This window comes from Canis lupus, chromosome 20 (genome assembly GCF_011100685.1).
Source record: "Canis lupus familiaris isolate Mischka breed German Shepherd chromosome 20, alternate assembly UU_Cfam_GSD_1.0, whole genome shotgun sequence".
NCBI classification, from domain to species: Eukaryota; Metazoa; Chordata; class Mammalia; order Carnivora; family Canidae; genus Canis; species Canis lupus.
Window position 1 is genome coordinate 20,063,310 of NC_049241.1, and position 23,045 is coordinate 20,086,354.

General features: G+C 50.0%; 1 long non-coding RNA gene across 1 annotated transcript in view; it reads left to right on the plus strand.

Annotated features, from left to right (window-relative positions):
• Nucleotides 1-23,045, plus strand: part of LOC119864575 — a 60,926-nt gene that overhangs the window by 22,888 nt on the left and 14,993 nt on the right. The gene's annotated exons all lie outside the window — the stretch shown is intronic.

Consider the following 23,045-nt stretch of genomic DNA (forward strand, 5'->3'; position numbering starts at 1 on the left):
TCACCAGCCAACAAGCAAATCTGCAATAGCCCTGCCCCTGTTATTTGTTGGGGCCTGGGAGAAAGGTATAAATGGAGGCCTAGTCCTGGGATATTCCCAGCTCCACATGGATGTGGATGCCCCAAATCTGGTCCAAGCACTGCCCCCTGTACATTCACAGCTGTCTCTTAGACCAGCCCTCTGTCCCAGGGCTTGGCCCAGACCACAGTGGCCTCTCTGGAGAAGGAAAACGGAGGCTTGCAGAGGCCCTAGAGGTGGGTTTGGGGCTTTTGGAGCAGGAAATTCTGAGCTCTGGGTACTAAGAGTATATAGCCTAGAAGGGAGCACGGGCTCCAGGTCATGTGTCCTCTGCCACTGCTGGCTCCCTGACCCATGAGGAGGGGACAGACTCTGAGCAAGGATGTGGGGTGCCCATGTGTGAGGGTGGGAGAGTCTGGAAATCTGACACACGTCTACAATGTATGCCTCTACTACAGCGCTTCAGCGGCTCTTCTCCAGCCACGAGATTCATCACCCACTTCTTGGTCTCCCAGCTCTCTCCTAGTCTGACTCCTGCCCACTTTTCAACCTTGCCCTTGACCATTTCTAGCTCTAACCTTACCCTTCCCTTGGTGGTCCCCACGTCCCACGCTCTTCCACTGGCAGAGACTTTGCAAGATGTTGTATCTTCTGGACCTTTCTTCATGTGATGCCTCTTCTTTGCTTCCTGCACAGGAATAATTCTTGCCGGACACCCCATTCCCTCAGCCTCCCAGTCAGGTCCTGTTCTTCAGCCCATGTAGCTTTTGTCTCTCTCTTCTCTGTCCTCTCCCAAGAATCAGAGCATGATTAGACTTTCTGGGTTCAGCGGAGCCCAGAGGAGGAGGAAAAAAGTAGAAGACATTGCTTGCATCCAGCAGGCTGGGTTGGAATAGGGTCCTTGGGTGGAAGACACAAGCCCTAGTGGTGCCATACAGGTCACGCCAGAGCCATAACCTGGGCTGGCCAGAAGCCAACGGACCCTCCTCTCACATCCTGTCTCCTCCACAGGGAGAGGAAGAACCTCATTTTAGGGACAGTGTTCAACTCTGGCTTAGCCTTCATTACCTGGAAACTTCTCTGTCTGGCATCCCCGTCCCCACCCAAGCCCACCAGCTCTCCTGCTAATTGGAAGCCAGTGGTCAGATGGAGAATGTGGGTTGAGAACATAATTTTGAAGTAGTCGGCCTGTGGCTATCGGAACCCATTCCAGACAAGCTGCAGGAGCAGTTCTGTACATTTTCTACGTCTCTGTCTCTTCTCTGAGACTTGTAGACAGTTAAGCAGTTAAGCAGCAGCTGCCACTTAAATGCCCTAAGGTACACACGTGTGTGCCTGTGTGTGTGTGTGTGTGTGTGTGTGTAGGGGGAACTCACTATGTGGTGGTGGCCTCATCAGGTGGGTCCTGCTCAGATTTGGTAGAGGCCTTGCCTGCAAGAACAGCTCTGCCAGGAGTGCCTGGGTGGCTCAGTGGGTGACCACCTGTCTTCTGCTCAGGTCATGATCTCAGGGTCCTGGGATCCAGCCCCACATTGGGCTCCCTGCACAGGGGCAGCCTGCTGCTCACCCCACTTGAGCTCTCTCTCTCTCTCTCTCTCTCTGTCAAATAAATAAAATCTTAAAAAAAAAAAAAAATAACAGCTCTGCCAGCAAGAGCGGACTGACAGGGCCACTCCTTGCAGAGGAGAGAAGACCTGTCCCCAGGGAATCCCCGGAACAATCAGGGAGACAGCAGGCTTTTCTTCTATCTGATTATTTCTTCCACCATGAATGTTCCCTGCCCTTTGATTCCTTCATCACGCATAACAGAATCCTCCCAGCCCACTTCACCTTCTGAGAGAGCTTGTTCTCAGAGTTCCTGCAGAGGGGTCTATAGTCCTTGATTCCTGCCCCCTCATCCATAGGCTACTGACCACCTGCCCCAAGCAGGGCCAATCAGACCCCCTCCCCCTCACCTGGTTACCTGGCATTAGGACTCAGATTTGAAGTGAGCAGCTTGGCAGAGTAAACCTTTCAGGTATGTAGACTCGGGCTGGGACTGCCCGTGTAGGTACAGCCATGGCTGGGGCCTGAGATTTGTGTTCCTCCCACCAAGCTGGTACGTGGAAACGTAACCCAAGGTGATGGGATTGGGAGGTGGGGTCTCTGGGGAGTGATTAGGTCATGAGGACAGAACCCTCATGAATAGTATTAGTGCTTTCCCAAAGGGGACCCCTCATCGCTTCTGCCTGTGAAGACACAGGAAGAGGACCTTCCGCAGAACCCAACCATGCTGGCACCCTGATCTTGGGCTTCCAGAATCCTGAACTGTGGGAAACAACTTCCCATTGCCTCCCAGCCCCCGGGCTGTGGGGTTTGGCTACAGCAGCCGGACAGACCAGGACGGCCATGCTGGGGCCCTAAGTTCTGAGGAATGAACAGAAAGAGCTGGAAGGCTGTTCTGAAGCCTAAGGCGGGAGAATGAAGCAGAGGAAGAGGAAAGTGCTCCCCAGGGACCCAAAGAGAAAGGATAAAGAGCCGATTTGATTCCTGCCAGCTTTCCAATTCCCAGTACCAGTCTCTTGTGAAGCATTTCTCGTCTTAAATGAGTGGGTACCCAAATGAATTCTTGCCCTTGGGGCCCACGAGATAACCTAACTCCTCATAATTGCTTTCCTTTTATTTAAGTTAGCTCAAGTGAGTTTGTTTTTGCCGAGCAAATGATCCCTGATTAAGACACCCCTTCTGGGAGAGGTGAGGCCGGCCTGACGCTCTCCGATGCTAACCAACCCAGGCTGAGCCTGGATGTGCCCCAGGGCCATGCGGTGGGATACAGACCCAGGCTGGAGGGTGCCCGGGGGCGGGGGGCGGGCTGGGGTAGGAGGGGGGCGCTCCCTCCCTGGGTAAGGGGGAGCAGGGCCAGGGGACACATTTGAGAGGCAGGTCAGTTTGGTTTGTTCTATTGCGTACTGGCCAGAATATAAAGCAGAAAGTTCCTGGGTCAGAATCAGGGTGCCAGGATTTTGTGTGTGTGTGTGTGTGTGTGTGTGTGTGTGTGTGTGTGTGTGTCTTTTAAAGATTTTATTTATTTATTCATGAGAGACATAGAGAGGCAGAGACATAGGCAGAGGGAGAAACAGGCTCCATGCAGGGAGCCCGATGCAGGACTTGATCCCAGGACCCCAGGATCATGCCCTGAGCTGAAGGCAGATGCTCAACCACTGAGCCACCAAGGCGTCCCTGGGTGCCAGGATTTAAGTCAGGTGCTAACCAGTGGCCCTGGACACATTTCTTAAACCGTAGAGACCTCCTTTTTCTAAGCTGTGACATAGGGATGGTAACTCTGTGAGGGAGCTTGACTTAGAACAGTGCCTGGTGTGTAGGAAGTGCCCAGTTATTTGTCTGCTATGATTTTTTTACTCGGGTGGGAGAAAGACTCACAAGAGCCAAAATTTTAGCAGGGCCGTGTTGCTGAAGGTTTGACAGACCAGGCAAAGGAGTTTGGATTTTGTCCAGGAAAACTTGAAGAATTTTAAGCAAGTAAGTGGTCTGATCTAATTCTGTACCCTCCCCCTAAAACACACACCCTCAGGGGACATTTGACAATGTCTGAAGACATGTTTGGTTGTTAACACTTGGGTGAGGATGCTTTTGGCTTTCAGTGGCTGGAGGCCAGGGATGCTGCTCCACATCCAACGATGCATAAAACAATCCCACATAACAGGCATAGAGCAGTCCCCAGCAGGATCTGCCCCAAATGTCAACAGTGCCAAGGTTGAAAAGGCCTGGATTCATGCATGATGAAGAAGAGAAATCGGGGATCCCTGGGTGGCTCAGCGGTTTAGCACCTGCCTTCAGCCCAGGACCTGATCCTGGAGTCCTGGGATCGAGTCCCACGTTGGGCTCCCTGCATGGAGCCTGCTTCTCCCTCTGCCTGTGTCTCTGCCTTTCTCTCTCTCTCTCTCTCTCTCTGTCTCTCATGAATAAATAAATAAAATCTTAAAAAAAAAAAAGAAAAAGAAGAGAAATCAATCATGTCCCATGCTGGGGACTTAGTTTCCCATCTTTCAAAAGGTGGGCTTGGAAGGATCAACCGATCTGTTCCTTCCACGGGAATCTGTAGTGTTTTCCCATCGTGATTGACCCCGTGTCCTGGGCCCCTCTTACACCAGCTCTGGTGCTTTAAGGCTCTCCTTACAGGTAATCCTGACAGAGCCAGAGAGTTTGTGAAGAATATAGGCTCAGGATCCCGCCACCCACTTGCCAGCTGCAAGACCTGGAGCGATTTTCTTTGCTTCTCTGAACTTCGGTGGTTCTGTCCAAGGACAGGGAGTGATAATAACTCTACTTGCTTGTAGTAGAGTTGAGAGGGTTTGGAAAGCCTTTAGCTCAACACCTGTCCCATAACAGGTGTCTGTCCCATCAGCCTCAGCCCTGGGGGCATGGACTGCCCCACCTCATAGGGTGTGAGATTGACAAACACAGGAAATTTTTGAGAAATTCAGACGGGGCTCTCTTTAGATGCCTGTGATAACCCCCATCAGTCAGAGGAAACCAAAGACACACACGCAGACACAGACACACACACACACACACTCCTTTGAATATTTGCTGAACTCCATCACAGAAGGGGAGCTGGAAAGGAAAAAGGAAGCCTCAGTGCAGTGCAGGACACACAAACCCCGTGTCTCAGGGCTAGGGAGGTAATGCCAAACAGCAGGGTTAGTCAGTCCGTTAATGACTTGACCGAATGGTACCAGAGACCTAGAAACGAGAAATGGTTTTCTCAGAGATGCTGAATGGTGGACCAGGAAGCCTGAGTGGTGAGTTCAAAACCCATTTAAGCCTGGAACTAGCTGTGGGAACTTGGGCAAGTCACTTTACCTCTCCATGCCTCAGTATACACCTCTCTAGAAATAGAAATCTAGAAATGATGATAATACCTACCACAAAGGGCTCAGAGAATTCAATATATATAAAATATACATAAAAGCACAAGTATTTGTGCCTGGCACAGTACAAGTGCTAGGGAGGTCATAGCTTCTAACTTTTGTTACGATTCTTACGCTGAAAGCAAACACTCTCCATCGCCCTGGGAGTGAAGCAGAGTAGTCTATAGACCAACAGCATCATTATCACTTGGGAGCTTGTTAGAAATGGGAGTTCTCAGGCTTCACCCCAGAACTACCCAATCAGAAACTCTGCTCTCAGCTCTTTAGTGTGACATTTGTCTTCTGTCAGTTTCTAGACTGTGCCAACCTCTCTTCTGCCCCAGGGCCTTTGCATGTACTGTTCTTTCAGCCAGAATAGCTATGCCTTGCCTCTCCCTGTGGTTGATCCCTGCCATCTCTTCGGCTTTAGCTTAAATGTCACCTCACCAGAGAGGTCTTCCCTTACCATCCACCCCTGCCCATCCCTCATTACTCCATGTCTCTACATGTCACATATTTCTTTCCTGGTACGAGTCCCACTCAACAGTTAACATGTTTCTGAGTCTGCTTATGTGCCTCTTGCTGTCTTCCCTCTCAGGATGTAAGCCCCAAGAGGGCAGGGATTGGGTGTCTGTGCTCAATGTCTGGCACAGAGTGAGTACTCCATAAACATTCATAGAAGCAATGAATGTGTCATATAATGAGTAGAGAATGTTCATCACACAGCTGGGCACATGGTGAAAGTCCTGTTATAAAAATAGTATTATAATATTTTTAGGACAGAATGGGCTTCCATGCAGACCTGGGCTTCTTGTGAGTGTGGACCATGGCCTTTGCAAACGGCTCCCTGAGCAATGCAGGGGCTAGCAGAGGCCCTTCCATCGCTCAGCCAGCCCCTGGCTGTACCCTCCTGCCCAATCATGTAATGGGGCCACGCGGAAAATGATGTCTCATTAAAATCTGGGAATGGCTATCATATTGTTGTCACCTCACCCCAGCCATCAAGCACTCCAAATTGGTTTTTGCCATTTTATACAGCACAACATACATTTGTTAACTTTTCGAACAGTAAACACCACCTGCAAAATGCCTTTAATATTTAATATAACCATAAATTGTTTTGAAAATAAATCCAGCCATGTGGAAAGGCAGCAGAAGAGGCAGGAAGCAGATCCAGGCACCTGCTCCGTGTGGGGCAGAGCTGGTGAAGCCAACACCAACCACAGCCCCAGTTCGGCCAACCCAGCTCTCAGCCCCCCGACCAGCCACGCCAGCCATTAGCACGGGGAGCATGCAGTGTCTAACAGCCTGAGTGTTTCATTTGCTCGGCACGTGCCATTTGTTCCCCTTTTTGTCTCTCTCTGTCCCTTCTCACACATGGGTATGGGGCCTCAGCTCTTTTTGTCTTATTCACCTCGGATGTAAAATTGGGATGCTAATAATATCTACCTTGCTCACTGCTGTAGATCTGAACGGGGGAGTGTACGTGCAGATGTTAGAGCAGTGCCCGGCAGACAGGACAGTTTATGAATGTTTGCTGTAGGTTTGCTGTGGGTTTGCTGCCAGGCCTGATGGGCATCGTGCAGCCCGCTCCCTGTGGCTCTCTTTACTCCCATTCCAGCTGCATCCGCCTCTCTGGGCCTCGAGTGTTCCCTGCTCCCTCCCGCCGCTGGGCCTTTGTACCAGCTGTGGCTTCTGCCGAGAGCACACGTTTCCTTCCTTTGTTTGCCTGGCTAACTCTTATATATCTCTCAGCTGTCAGCTCAGTCAACTGAAATGTTGAACTTTTGGGGAAAGGCAAACCTATGCTGGGTCCAAGGGATTTGGCAATGCCCCCAGAAGAAGGGAGCTGCTGTTCTTGGCAGACAAGGCTGTCATTGTCCGTCACAATGAGATGTGTGTCCCAGGACAGTCCCCCTGGGGACCACATGAGGAGGAGGTAGGCATCTTTTGCTTTGGTGGAGGCTAGAAGGTAGAGGGCTGATGATTTGGAAGACATTTCAGAGAAAGGAATGAATGAGAGAAAGGGAGAGAGGAGAACTCTGGGGCTTCTGACTTGGGTAAGAGAGTGTATGGTGGTACCTGGAAAGGGAATGACCGCATCCTTGTCCTACCAGTGACCTTATGTGATGTAGCACAAACAAGAAGTGGTGGAGGGGTCTGAGACAGTGGTACCCAGCTCAGACAGGAGGACGGCTGCGGGAGCAAACAGGGAGCTCGGAGTGACTCATCTCATACCATTTAAGCAGATAGATAAATGAATGCTGGTACTGACTCTGCTAATTAGCAAAGGGGAATTAATGCCACCCTAGTTAATGTTTGGCCCTCCTGGCCAAATTCAAGCTAAGACTCACTGTGTCTTCTTGCTTGCTTCTTGAAGTTTCCGAAAACACTGAAGCCTCCGTGTAAGGATATCTGATCATCAGTTGCCTGGGTTCTTGACTCTCCCAGTGACCATGCTCCCTAGTATGAGAAGGTTGGGTCCCTTACTGAGCAATTTGCTACTAGCCACTGAGTTATCTAAATGGCATACAGATCCAAATGGACCCATGGATGGGAAGATGTTCTCAGCTCTGCTCATCAGTGGACCATTGGCCATCTCAAAACAGCATACCCAGAGAAGACTTCTTGGCTTTCCTTCCCAGACATGACCTTCTCATCTCAGTACATGGCACTACCGTCCACCAAATCCTCAAGCCAAAATCCCAAAACTTGCATGCCATCTCCCCTCTCCCCCTATCCAATCTACCTATAAATCCCGTTGGCCCTACCTCTAAAATACACTTCAGTGTCTCCCTATCCAGAATAATCCCCATCACCTCACTTCTTTCTAGTCCAGGGGTTGGCAAACTTTTTCTGTAAAGGGTCAGATAGTAAATATTTTGAGCCTTAAGGACTATATGATGATCTATGTTACACTCACTCAATGTATCTTTAGTGCAAAAGCAGCCATAGACAATAGTAAACACAAGCATGACTACATTCCAGTAAAATTTTATTTACAAAGACAGCAGCCCGCAGGCCACAGTTTGCCAACGGCTGTTCAACACACACACACACACACACACACACACACACACACACACACCCCTGCTCCCAGGTCCAGACAGTACAAAACCTCCAAACTGATCTCCTTGCTTCCACTCCTGCCACCTGTGCCACACAAGATCCCCACAGCAGCCAAAGCAATCTTTAAAAAGTAGTCAGACGGTGTCTCTCCCTGGCTTAAAATATCCAGAAGCTCCCCACTGCCCTTCAGTGAAATTCCAGTCTTTGCCTATTTTCCCTCTGCCCTCTGGGCTCCTGCCCCCATCCTTGTCCACAGCACCACTTTTTCACTGGGTTCTTTGGTGCAATTTTTCCTTCTGTCTTCTGCTGGAACATTCTTCCCCTAATTTCCTCTCCATTCTGCTCCCAAGTCAAATACCTCCTCACCAAAGAGAGCCCCTCTGACAGTTGCCTATCGCTGTCCCCCCCACCCTTCCTCATTACTCCACGTGAAACCGTCTTGTCTGTGGATTTGTTGAGTGTTTGTCTTCTCACTCTGGCACATACGCTGTGTGAAAGCAGGGACCTGGTCTCTCTCTTTGGCACTACTAGCAGCTCACGGCCATATAGGAAATCCTCAAATATTTGCTCCCTGAATAAAGAGAGGCTTCCATGCTGTATTTCCAGGCCATGCCTGTTCTACTGTCTCTTCACCTTCAATTTCTCCACCGGTGATCCAGCCCTTCTTGCGCTGGCCCAGGAAAGGCTTGCCTATAACTTGTTCAATGCATGCAATAAAGCAAAACGAAAACGAAAACCAAAAACATTTCTTGCTTGGCAGTGTCATTTTGCTTGTCCTGGGACCCCTGCCTGTGCAAACTTGTGTGTCATCCGAAGGCCACACCAGGAGAAGGACTGCTCTTCCGACAGCTGAGCTCCACACGGAGGCCTATTTACCAACAGCTGTCATGCCCTGGAAGGACAGTGGGGATGCTTGGTCCTCTTGAGGCTCTGGTTCAGGAATCTGCCTTCTGTTCCTGGTGCTCCCTGATGTGTGCTACAGGTTTACTGGAGCTTCATTTCCTTCTTTCTGAAGTGCTCCCTCTCAGGTGTCCCCACGTCTCTCCCATCCCCTCCCACCTGTTTGCGTTATTGATGCTGGGATCAAGGGACTGCTAGTTGCCACCAAATATCCTTTCTTCCCTCTTCCTTGGTCCTAGAACCCCAACTGTATTGGAAGTGGTAATGAACCCAGCAAAAAGACTCCATTTGTCTCTTTTGCAGTTAGGTGTGGCTGTGTGACTATGTCTGGCTAATGGGATAGAAACAGAGGCTCTGATGGAATTTCTGGGAAGGGTGGTAAGAGGGGGCTGACTCAGCCATGTCTTAGTCTGCTCAGGCTGCCATAACAAATATCATCGACCGGGGTTGGGGGTGGGGGGGCGCGGGCGGCAAACAATAGACATTTTCTCACAGTTCTGGAGGCTGGGAGTCTGAGGTCAAGGCCAGCCAGTTTGGTTCTCTGGTGATGACTCTTCCTGGCTTACAGCTGGCTGCCTTCCCAATGTAAGAGAGAGAAAAGACATTTTTCTTTTTCTTCCTCTTCTCATAAGGCCACCAATCCTATCAGATTAGGACCCTACCTAAGGTTAAATAACCTCATTTAACCTTAATTATCTCCTAAAAGCTCTAAATCCACATAAAGTCAAAATGAAAATTAGGACTTAAACATAGAAACTTGGAGGGACACAACTTGGAGGCTCAGCAGTTGATCCTCTGCCTTGGGTTCAGGTCCTGATCCTGAGATCTGGGATCAAGTCCCGCATCGGGCTCCTTGTAGGGAGCCTGCTTCTCTCTCCGCCTATGTCTCTGCCTCTTTCTCTCTGGGTCTCTCATGAATAAATAAATAAAAGAAAAAAAAAAAAAAGGAAGCTAGGTATGACCTTTGCTTTTCCCCTTCCTTTCTTTCTCCTTCCTCCCACTTAGAATGCAAATATGATGGCTGGAGCTTCAGCAGCTATCTTGGGCCATGTGGTGACATTGAGAATAAGTGCCAGATGCTGAGGATGAAAGTGTAGACAGATGGAGAGGATCTGGGTTGACTTTGCAGAGCCACCATCTCATCCCTGGAATGATGTTGGGATTTGCCTTATGGTCGAGCCCCGGTTTTCAATTGCAGCTGCACATTAGAATAACCTGGAGAAGTGTGAAAAATCCTGGTGCTTAGGTGTCACCCCCAGAAATGTTGATGTAATTGGCCTTTTAGAGTGCAGCCTAGGAATCCTGGTGGTTTTTTGTTTTTTGTTTTTAAAGCTTCTCTGGCGATTTTGATGTGTTAAGGTTGAGAACACTGTGTTAAAGAATAAACCCTTGCATAAGAGAATAGACTATATTTTAAACTCTGGTATTTTAGTTTTGTTATACGAGACTAACACAACTCCTAACAATCAGAAATCTAATTTTGGGAGATGAATCACTTCCATCTTCTAAGATCTGCAGAGCAGGAACTAGCCAGAGCTGGCAGGAGCCCTGGTCACATCCTACCGCGTTCAAAAGCATGGACTGGTAAATCTCAATTCAAACTGAATGGTGACAGAGCTGTGACATATTAACTACTATTTTCTTTCCCTCCACCCACATGAATAAAACAGTGTGTGTAACTAAAAATAAACTTGAGGATTAAAAATAAGCATTCGATTTAAAAATAGTCAGAGGTGGCACTTCTGTCAATACTTTTTTTCTTTTCCCCTGCAAGTGAAATCCATTGGTAAGGATCACTGGAGTCCAGTGAACTCTTCTTTTCTGTGACCCAAATCTGTCTTTGTGTCCCTACCACCAGTGAGAACAGGTGAAGGGTAGGAGCTCTGCGAGCTGGTGAGAGAGCTGGTTTAAAATCAGCAGGTGCCTGAGTTTGAATCCCGGCCCTACCACTGAGATGCTGAGCGCTCTGAGGCAAGTCATTTTACCTCTCTGTGCTTCAGATGCCCTCTGCACAAAATGGGGTTACAGTTCCACCCAAGCCCTGGGTTGGCGATGCAGGCTACACCACAGCAGGCGGAAAAAGGACTCGGCATCGTGCCTGACATGGAGTAAGTGTTTGCCAAGTGTCAGCTGTCACTCCTAGATATGGCCAGCTGCTCTTCCTAAACTGCATGTCCTTCCCATGGGTGGGGATGCTCTTCCTGCTTCGTTTCTGGGGAGGGCTGCCAAAACGGGGCTGCCTTTATGAATAGGGTGCCAAATGAGCAAACACACATCTGGAAATAAAGGTAATTCATCCCTGGGGAGATACCATCTCCCAGGTTCAGGGGTTAATGGGCTTGGAGGATCCAGGACAAACGGGGCCTGAGACAAATTGGCTGAGCGGCTATTGTTGGGCAGACAGCTTCAGCTGTGTCCCATTTATTAGCGTGGCTGCCCCAGAAACAAATGGAAAGGCAAGCCCCCGCAAAGATAAGAGAACTCGAGCGCGCGGGGCAAAGCGCCCCGCAAGTCCTTGCTGCTTGGTGGCAGCCACCCCGGGGACCCAGGCTGGAGGGAGCTGGACAGAGGCCAGCTGCGTGCAAGGCGCAGGGCTCTGCTTGGTGGCTGGTGGCCGGGGAGCCACCAGGGGAGGCAGCCCCGGAGAAGCACTGACAGATGCGAGGCAAGCTCCCCCGGGGCCCTGTGCCACCCTCCGGTGCAGCGCGGACCAAGCCGAGAGCAAACCAACCGTCCTCTCTGGGACTGTGCATCTGGAAGCGAGCGGCCAGGAGCGTTAGGACCAATAAGTGCACCCAGCCCAGCACCGTCCGGGGGTAATTGCATGTTTTCATCCTCCCAGACCATGTGGAAAGGCTCCTTATGCAAACCTGCCAAGCCACAGCAGACACCCCCACCCTGCCCCTGCCCCTGCCCCTTCCTCTCAGCTGGCCTGTAGGTTGGCGCAGCCCATTTTCTTGGGAAGGACAGTGAGTGGCGAAGGCTTAAGGTCCTAGAAGCTTTGCAGTGGGAGTGGCAGTCTGGGAGAGTGACAGGAGTCCTTTGCAGACCTGTGGGAAATGTGACCAGATGGAGCGCAGGCCTCTGTGGGTAATTGGCTTCTTTAGGGTTTCTCAAAGTTGGGCCCTGGACTTTTTGTTGTTGTTGTTGTTTTTTCCTAATCCCAGAGTACTGGTTAATCATATGGATTCCTGTGCCCTACTCCAGACCTCCAGGATTCGACCCTTGGGAAATGAGTGCAGGAATCCTGCATTTTAATACAGCTTCTTGAGACATTCTTATGCATGCTAAAGGAGTCTTCCCAGGCTTGGGTGGGCATCAATCATCCACGGAGCTTGTGAAACACAGGCAGTAGAGCCCTGCCCCAGCAAGCACTCCTGACTCAGTGGGTCTGAAGTGACACCTGCAGACTTGCATTTCCAACAAGCTCCCCCTAATGCTGCTGCTGGGGTCCTGGGGGCTATGCTTTGAGTAGCATGGCACTTAGATCCCCTGAACCGCCACAGGGTTTGCATTCAGGCCAAACAATGTCCCATTTGTCAACAAACATAAATGAAGCCCCAGCTAAGTGCTACACCTCCCTGTCTTCAGGCATCAGACCCTGAGGGCCAAAGCTTCTTAACTCCTAGGCCCCCAAAGATGCCTGAAGATATCCCCCAAGTTAAAGATGACCCCAGCAGGGCTTTGTGCTTCGTTTGCAGAAACAGAGGGCTTACCTAGACAGTGGTTCTCAGCTGAGAGAGGTCTTAAAGACTCTCCAGTGCCTGACAAAAACACCAAACCAATTAATTTAGACTCTCTGGGGGTGGGACTCACTCAGGCATCATCGGGGTTTTTAATGCTGCCCTGGGGAGTCCAATGTGCACCCAGGGCAGAAAACTACGCGCAAATGTTATTAACCCTGAGTATTGTTGAAACCACCCAGGGCATGATGAAAGACCCCACTACTGGGCCCACTAGGCCCCACTCCCCCACCATCCCGATTCCTTATTTGGGGTGGAGCCTGTTCCCTGGTGTTAAAACAAAGCCCGCCCACGATTCCCAGCGCAACCACAACCAGAGTGCAGGGGTGCACACCTGCTGGCCTAGTGGAAAGAGACTTGGGAGCAGCAGATCTTGGGAAGGACTAGGGGGTGGGATGAGCCAAGGATTGGGCCGGATTCCTTCAGGTCACCACAATCAATGATGTCGGTAAAGCAGATCACAACAGCGATGAAGCAGTTTTGTGAAGTGGGAGCAAAACAAATTTCTTGCCCTCGTACCAGAAACAACCACAAACTCTTGTCTCCCTCCCTGGCCAAGGCAGGCATTTGTGAGCAGGGTGGGGAGACCAGGACAGGAACTCCCTCTGCAGCTTCAGACCTGCCTCTCCTGGACTGCACAGAGGGGCGTGTCCCTGCCGGCCGTCCAGCCTGTACACCCAGATTTCTCCAGCTTTGCGGGCCAAGGAGAAAGTTCTGCTAGAATTACTACCTCACCTGTGTTATCTTTTTTATTAAGATGCTGGTTCCCTGGGTGCCATTTCAGCCTTCTGAACCTGGGGGTAGGGCAGTGAAATCTGCATTTTAAATAGACATTCTGGGTGATTCTAATGTACTTAATAGTCCAAGAATCACTGGCATGAAGCTTCTCTAGCTCTCTGAGGAAAGGGGAATTTTAGAGAGGTAGGGCAGAGAACACGGAAGGGGTGTTCTTTGCCATTTTTGGGTTACCTGAGGTCTCTGCTGGGCCCAGGATCTCTCAGAAAATCATTTCCCCCAGAGATAAGAGCCTGACCTTTTAACACAATTTACATCTGGGTCTAATAAATGGAGCTGACTTTACCCATGTGAGCCTGGGTGTCATAGTCAGCTGTCTTTGTTTTGATGTGTTTTTAAGGCCTCTCTAATAGAATGAGCTAGATTTCTGGCAAAAAAATGGATTTCTCTTCTCTCTAGAGAATTCTAAATCTCCTCACTAGAGATTTAGGCTGCCCGTCCCAACAATGACGAATGTTTATCGGCCCAGCTTTGGCCAGTGGTCCTGGCCTGCTGTGTCTGCCCATGACAAATGTTCCTTTGTGATCTGCTCACTCTGGGGTTACCAAGAATTTCAAATGGGGAGAGGGGTGGGGAGCAAAAAGGGAGGGAAGTGCGGAGACCTATTTGAAGTCCGCTATGACCTTGGAATTCACAGACCAACCGAAGGACCCGAAGCTCTGTGACCCACAGCCATTTGCTATTTTGATGAGGCACAAGTTTGGACAGTGTGTGTCTTGACACTAATGAAGGTGAGTAGCTGGGGCAGGGGTTGAGATGACCACCGACCTCTTCACTTTGTAGGACTCACCACACGGTGCGACTCTTGTTTCCTGGTGAATATGGCTATGTGGCTAGAGAGAGAATTTCAGAGAACAGGAAATAATTATCAAGTTGTGGTAAGAGAATGGCACAGGGTGCTCATGACTCTTGGAAAGACATGTGATTGGGACAAAGCCAGGGATCTGTGTCATCATCTCCATCACTCTGAATCCAAGATTCCTGGAGGTCTCAGAACTAGCCTTCCCAAATATCTGTGGTCTGCTCTGTGCTGGCTGGGTCATGGGGGAAGGAACGGTAAACAGGAACTCAGATTTGAGTGCTTGTTATGGGCCAAGAAAAGTACAAAGAGTTTAGCATACATCATCTCATTTAATCCTCATCCGATCCTGGAGGTACATACTTTTGGGATCCCCATTTTCTAGATGAGGTACAGAGAGGTTATCCAGTTCTATCACAGCCGCACAGGGGCAGAACTGAGATTTGGACTGACAGACTCTTTCTTTGGCCAACTTCTTGGGCCTGTCCAGCCCAGTCTTAGCAAAGAATCCTGCTGAGTCGTTGAGAAAGAATTCCCCCTCCCCCCCCCCCCCCCCCCCCCCGCCCCATCCTTGATGTCTGCTCACCCTTAATACCTGGTCATTGTAGTCTGTCTTTGATGTATCAGCACTTGACCTGCCATTCACAAGAATCCTGTGAGATCGGTTTGCCAAAAGTCCTTACTTTTGACGTCCCCTCTTAATAATCTTCCATCCACCGACTCCTTTCTCCATTACTGGTCCTGCTGGATTCTACATTGAGCCTAATCTCTCTCCCCTGTTGCACTTGTCTTAAATAAAGTCTTTCTTATTATCTTAACAACTGTCATATAATTTTTTTTCTTTCACAGAATACAGGCAGTTGAACTCTGGGACCTACATTCTTAATCCTTACACTGTCCCGGCAGACCAGTGGTGTCAGATAGAACTATAATGCCGACCACATTTTTCACTGAAGATTTTCTGGTGCCACATTAAAAAAGGAGAAAGAAACAAAATGAAATTAATTTTTTACATATTTTTCTGTTTCTGAACTATTTCAACATGGAATTGATACTAAAAAGTAGTATTAAGATATTTTACATCCTCTCTCTCCCTCTTTCTCTCTCTTTCTTTTTCTCTCTCTCTCTTTTTTTTTTTTTTTTTTTTGGTCTATTTAAGTGTTTGAAACCCTGTGTATTTTCGATTCAGCGCATCTCGCTCTGGACGAGCACACATCAAGTGCTCAGTCATCACAGGTGGTGAGTGGTTATGGCACTGGGCAGCACAGTGGGGGACCAGCCCCCAGCAGGAGACAGGCTTGAGTCAGAGGATTTGTTTGTGCAAGTGCCTGGGACAGGTGGACTGCCGAGGATGGAGGACAGAGGAATAGAGAGACAAGGCATCTACCTGAGGAGAAGCACTGCTGACACCCGCTGACCATAGGGAAGTAGAGCCTACTGAGCAGTTGTGCCATGGCGGTTAAAAAAAAAAAAAAAGAATGCCCCAGATTTGGAAATGAGAAGGATAAATGGTGAGCAGCCTGGAGGACCTGGCTCCAAAGCTAGGGCAGACAGAGCCTCATATGATTGGGAAGGGCAGGCCGGTGATCCATGAGGACCTTGGTATCTTGGTATCTTCGGTTGGAATGTGTACTCATCTCACCCTCTCACCCAGGAGCCTGTTCAGATGCAGATTCTGATCTGGTTGATCTGGGATGAAGCTAAGAGGCTGAATTATTTCTCAAGAACGCTAAGGTAGGGTGGTATGGCTGGTACGTGGACCACACTTTGAGTAGCAAGGGCTAGAACACATATTCGTGCTTTGAATGGTTGACAGGCAACATGGAAGGGGATGAGGTCGAAACTTTCTTAAGCTGGGGAGAGCTTTTGGCTCGAGTTCTTTCTAAGCTGTGGCCACAATTACAGCTCCTGCCTGTTGAGTATCACCTCTGTCCTGTGCTTTATACCAGGGGTCGACAAACTGTGGGCACCGGGCCAGATCTGGTCACTTCCTGTTTTGGTGAATAAAGTATTATCGGTATCCAGGCACACCCATATGTTTACATACTGTCACAGCTGCCTTCATGGTACAATGGCAGAGCTGAATAGTTGCAACAGAGACCATATGGTGTGCAAAGCCTAAAATATTTACCATCTGGCCCTTTATAGAAACGTTTTGCCATCCCTTCATACAGTGTCTCATTCACTTCTCATCACATTGCACAGTGAGTTAAGTACTATTATTGTCCCTTTTTACAGATGGACAAACAAAGGCTTGGAGGCATCAAGGCACTTGCCCAGCACCTCCCAGCTAGTAAAAGAAGCAGAGCTGGTTCTTATGCCTGGGCTGACTTGTGTCAAAGAGGCCAAACCTCAGGCTCTTTGTTATCCTAGTCTTGTGGAACTAGGAGTGGCTTCTACAAAGTAAAAATGTCTGTGTGGAGCAGCAGAAGTCGAAGTGGGAACACATTTTTGTGGAATGGACACAGACACATGTGTTCCTTGAGCACCCCGTGTGCCCACGCAGGCTGGGTGCTCTCTGTTATAGCTCTTGCCCACCTTTGCCTTTCCCTGAGGCAGGGATGGCCTCCCACCCCAAATTGGCATTGCTGTCCCTGAGGCCTCTCTCTCTGCTGTGGGATGGCATTTGTTAGATCAACACCCCAACTTTGTGTCTCTTGGCGGGACAGATCAGAGGCACGGTCCCCCATGTCACCCACCTAGTCCCTGCCTTGTGCTTCTGATGAGTAGCTCCCAAACAAACTACCTGCATCCAAACCGCATGTTGGGCCCCGCTCTTAGGGAAACCCAAACTAAGACTCATAGCTGCTCAACTAGATACCGTGATAACTGGGAAAGTGCTTGCAGACCCACATTTTACAGGTGAGGAAACTGGGAGCTCCCAAGGACAGTAGCTTGTGTCACTTTTAGGGGTGGGGGTTCATAGCCAGATCTGCTCAACTCATTACTCGATGAGTCACACTGCCTGTTCTTTGATGATGATGATGATTGTGATGGCGATGGTGAGGATTGCTGAATGCTCCCTGTGGACAGATGAGGAGTCAGTGGCTCAGGGCAGTTTGGTAACTTGCCCAAGTTTTGTCCCCATGTGAAGAGGTTTGACCCAAGGAAGCCTGGAGTAGCAAGGCTGGAGACCGCCGTGGGCGTGGTGTTGGCACTTCAGCCCTGCCCACCAGGTGGGATGAGCATCTTCAATGACTGCTCCTGGGGCCGGTTGCCATGGCTACCACCAGGTAACCCTCAGAATAATGGAGGTCAGTGATGGGAACTGCAGCCACACCAGCACCTCAGTGTGACGTGCCCCCCTCCCCGTTCCTAGTGCAGTGGAAGCTGGGGGGTGGGCAGGGAGCAGCCTGGTTGCCGTGAGACCTAAGGGAGCAGCTCTTATGATTGCATCTCTAGACACCTGTGAACTTGACCACAGTGTCTGGGAGTTGCTCTTGCTCTCCCTTACCCACCTACCCCCTTTAATTCTTCCCATACCTGGATATGAGCAGGAGCCTGCCTGCCAAGGGTGGGTGTTGTCGCTCAGCCCCCAATCTGCTCGTGCCCTTGTTGTTGTCTCTCAGCCCCCGATCCTGCCTGTCTCTCCCTCCTCCTCTTCCTTCCACCCTTGCAGAACTGCAGTCTTGCAAAGGCTACAGACCTCTCACTGCATTAGCAGAGAGGCTTGCCCAAGTCCAGATGCCCCCTCCGGAGGCTCTGAGGGTTTTGGTGGTGATCCCAGTCTTGTCATCTGGGAGATGGGGACACAGGCTACTGTGAGGACAATAGCAGGACAGCTAAGAGCCTGATCTCTGAACTGGGCAGACTGGCCTATGAATGCTGGCTCTGCTGCTGTGTGTCATGGTTAATTTTCTGAGCCTCTGCTTCCTCTTCTGTACAGTGAGGATCACAGTTGTAGCAACCTCCCTCGGGGCTGTTGTGTTAATGGTTCTAACGCCCAGAGCCCGCTACCTCTTATTTCCTGAGCCCCTGCCTGCCCGTGACCCTGTAAGGCTTTGAGTCTGCTAAGGGCAGTGGGTTTCTTGTTCCAGACCAAGCACGGTGACACAAGACTGTGCCCTGCGTTGAGAGGGAGCAGCTTGCCTTCCAGCTGGATGCAGGAGAGGGAGATAAGGCACCTCTGTTTCCTCCCTTGACTTGCTGTGCCTGTCACCCGAATCTGATAAGATAGGGCCAGCCGGGTGGGCCCCCACAGCTCCGGAGGGAGGGAGGTTAAGAGCTTGGAGCTGAAGGGGACACAGACTCCTTGAAGCCTGGGGTGGTGGCGTCCTTCATCGCAATCAGGCATGGGGCAAGGGTGGCAGAGGGTGAGGATGGGGAAATGGGAAAGATCTGTAAAAATCCTTTCCCCGAGCTATGTTGATTCTTCCTTCCCTCCTTCCCACCAGCCCTGAAGATGCTCTGATAGCATAGGAAGGAATAAGGGGGGCAGGGGTGTCTCCAAAATCCACGGTAGGCTCTGGGATGTCTTTAAAGTCTCCAGGAATTTTGGGAAAATTCTGCAAGGTTGCGCATTTTTCAGGGCAAAAGGGGACAGAGTGTTCGTGCAATTCTCATCCAATGGGCTTCTTCCAGTCTGGTTCCTGTGGCCGTGTCTTACGGCCATGCTCCCAAGAGCTGGTTGTTACATTTTCAGGGATTTGGAGAGCTGGTCGTTAAACATAAACATTAAATATTAAATGACAGAAACTTACAACAAAATAAGTATATTGAAAACAAAGGTAATAAATACTTCCTGATGTGTATACCTGTTACTATTGTCTCACTCCGGGAGCTGGGTACGTCTGTTGTATCTGTAGGTGTGTTGCTGAACATTGTCCAGCTCTGCCTCGGTGATGCCACATGGATAGCCAGATGTTGGCCATGGTGGCAATATTCTTAGCAAATGCCACAAACCAGCCCTTCCCTGCACTCTGAAACTCTTATTAAACATTGACTAGTACGACACGGTGCCCACATCATCCACAACAGAATTATCTGAGGTTGTCTGAACGCAGATGCTGGAGCTCCTCTCCAGACCCACTGAATCTCTGGGTTGGGGGTGGGGAGGTGGGGGTCCCAGAATCTGTGTTTTTAGAGAGCTCCACGGAGGATTCATGAACACTGTGTAAATCCTGAGAGCTTGGAAGGGAATAAGGGAGGGAAGGAGATGTGCAGGGAAAGTGAACATGAGGAAAATTCAGGAGAATATGTCCCAGGATAGTTGTAATGTGGGTGAAGACTGAATCCCAATATCTCCCATCTTTTATTATTATTACTGTATTGAGAGAGACATCTGAGCACTGGCCATGGTTCAGACACAGCGCTAAGTGCCTTCAATGTATGTTTCATCTCTGTCTCACCTCGATGTAAAAGTCAGTTTGGGTACCCACTCTATAGATGAGCAAACTGAAGCTCAGGCTCAAGTGCCTTGCTCAGGGTCCAACCTAGTGAGAGTTAGAGAGAAAATGCAACAACGGGAGTGACAACAGAGCTGGTGATTTTATTCCAAATTCAGTGGTGGGGACCTAGAAGGGACTCGGTGAATCTCAATGGATGGACTTACCTAGAAGTCACCACCTGACCAGAGCAACATTTCCTCTGGAGCAGATCTTATGATTCAGGGTAATTTCTTGAATGCCATTAACTATTTCACATGAGGAAGGAGAAATGCGCCTCCTCCCGAGATGTGAACAGTCAGGATGGGGCATCACCATGCAGGGGTCAGGCATGGGGGAGATGCCCCACGTTGTGTTTTGTGAGGCACAGGGCTCCTCACAGGCTCATCCTCTTCGGTTCCTTTGCTGGGCCAAAGAGTGACACTTAACACACGTCGGTGAGGGCGAAGACGAAGATGGCAGTGAGCATGGAGCTCCCAACACAGTCTGGCAGATTCAAATGAACCTAAGTGAAAAATTAAAAACACAGCAAGAGTCAAACAAGAAAGAAACCGAGTCACTGCCTGTTGTCACAAGTTTAGTTTACAAGCACGTGAAGGTTAGGGGGTAACAGGCAGGTCTGGTGGGGGCAGAGGAGGCTCAAAGTGGAGCAGCGACAGATGGAGATGGGAGGCTGGCTGATGTCCTGGGAGAGGGGTGGGTCAGGAATGCTGATGCTCGAAGTCAGGGAAGGATGCAGTGGTTTCCAAGAGCGGAAAGAAGCTTGAAAGGGCTGTGCTTGGAAGGCATCCAGGGCATTCTACCGTGAGCATCCAGCTGGGGCCAGGAGGCCATGGTGGGTGGGGGGCATCCCGGAAGGCCTGGTGCCCAGGCTGGCTGGCTTTCCCCAGGGGGTTCCAGAGGACTTCAGGACAGCATTCAGCTGATACTGAAAGAGAAACTCTTTCCTGCTCTCTACTCCCACCACGCACACCCCAAAGAGTGGTATTTCCCCCAAACCGTGATCTCTAGGAATTCTGGAAAAAGAGAGCCTCGTAGACAGGTCCAGGAATTGCTGTATATCATATCTTTTTCTGTAGAGATAATAATCATCACAGTAAAGGTTCTGAAAAGGTCTGCACCCAAGAAACATTTTTAGCCTGGTGAATCATTTGGAATGGCAGGTAGCAGACACTGGCGGACTCCACCCACATCCCTCAGATCCCTGGTTCTTGTTTCCATCCCACCCCTACTTTTCTGCCTGCAGTCACTCCTAATGGCCCCCCTGGTGCTTTTTCAGAGAACTCCCCTCTGGCTAGAAGGCCTAATGGTGTCCTGGAATTTACACCCCCCACCCCCCACCCCCCACCCCCGCGGCAGCCCTTAAGCAATGACCAATATGCTGTCCTAGTTGGGGCAGCTCTGAGGCTAATTGAGAGCCCAGAGTTCCCCCACAGGACCAAGCCAAAGCTGCCCCGGTGGAACTAGGCTTCATGGGTCGTCCCGGGCTGTGCCCTTAATGGCTCTCTCCACTCAGGGTCAGCCTCTGGGGAGCCGGGCCTGCCAAGACCTCATTTCTCCCGCATCAGGACTGTGTGCTTCTGAAACACCTATCGATGTGGTTTGGATCTCCTGGCCCTCTTTGGCAGGTGCTTTGATAAACTCCACCCTGGAGAATAGCCTCCACACCGTGGAATTGATTTTCTGGAGAGGGAGAGCCCTGATTTGATGAGAAGAGGCCTTGCTCTAGCTCAGCCCGTGCTTTCTGAAGCCTCTCTTTGCTGTCCTCAATCCTGGGCAGGGTTTCTGCAAGGGCTCTGAGAAGAGATTTCCTATCCCAGCACCCAGCATCTCACCTGGGGAATTCAGCAGATCGGGCCACGTGGGCTGGATTTTCGAGGCGAGCATAATTCACCTCTGCCACGGTGCTTGTTTATTTTTGGAGAATGGGTCCCCATAAACCTTTCTCACCGTCTTGAATCTATGTCTCCCTTTGTGGCATGAGGTTTGCCTGGGAAAGAAGTCAGATGCCTGCCTGGGCCAGGAGGATAGTGGAGGGTGAATCAGCCTTGTGGTGAGGTGACTGGGAGTGACAGGGGCTGGGACAGAAAGAGCAGGGTGCCTCCCATCAGAGGGGGCAGGGCCAGGGGCTCCAAGCTAGTTGTTGCTTGTAGGAATTGGACTTACAGGCCAGGAATTTGGGGGGAAAGCCAGAGATCCAGATGTTACTCAAAATCCCTTAACTTCCCCATATTAGCAAGTAGTTCTAATGTTTTGAAACGTTGTGGTACCAAGTAGTCTAGCAGTGCAGGCTTGATGAGAGATGCCGGGTCTGGATCATCTGCAGAAAAGCAAAGATGGTGGAGAGACGCCACCATGGAGGCAGAGGTCTCTGCAGATGTACCCCCTACCCCCAGCACACATATGTTGTCCACTCACTTTGCACATGCTGGTCCCTCTGCCTGAAACACTTGTCCTCCAATGTGTTGCCTGGCTAATTCCTTCTCATCCTTAAGACCTCTGCTTCCTCCTGATCCCGGGCCCCTGAGATGGCCTCACCTTCCTGTGAGAGCTTCCACTGGCTCTCAGCTTCCCCTTTCATAAGACTCATCCCATTTATAACTACCCGCTCAAAGTCTGTCTTCTGTGCCATTCTGCAGGCTTTCTAGGGGCCAGGACTGTGTCTGCCTTGTCCTCTGTTCTATTTCCAGCACTGGACATAAGCCTGACACACAGCAGGTGCTCAGAAGGTGTCTTTTCAGTGAATGAAAGAGTAGTGCATCCAAGAAGCTTCCCTTAAGGGTAATGAAGATCCCACACTCAGTAGAAAGGATTTTGTTGTGTCCTTGAAAACCACTCCCCTGGCTGTTGGTAGCCACTCACTGCGATTGTTCTTGTGTTCATATTGAGGCCCCCAAGGGTGGACATTGCTGAGCAGAGAGCTTAGGGCTGTGCATGCTGAGCTTTGTGAATAGAATCTCCTAGGGTGAGGGGTGACAAACTAGCCTTAAGCCAAAGCTACTCACTATTTGTTTTGGAAAATAAAGTTTTTCAATAAAACTTTTATTGATTGACAATATCAACTTTTATTGAAACATAGCTACACCCATTTATTTCTATGTTATTTTTGGCTGCTGTTGTGCTGCAAGAGCAGAGCTGTATAGTTGAGACAGAGACCATGTGGTCTTCAAAACCTAAAATATTTACTAATACAGTAAAAATGTATAGGCCTCTGCCCTTCAGTGCTGCAGTGCCCAACCTGCACAGCTTTACGTAGCGGCCGTGGGGCTAAGTGCACCCCAACCCAGATTTGAGAGCCACTAGCTACTGAGACCAGGCACATGCCCACAGGACTTGTGAGTAGTCCTGTTTTGGCAGGACGATCGTCAGCACCCTTTCTCCATTGCCATCCATGGATAGAAAAGACGAGAGAGAGAAAGGCAGTAAT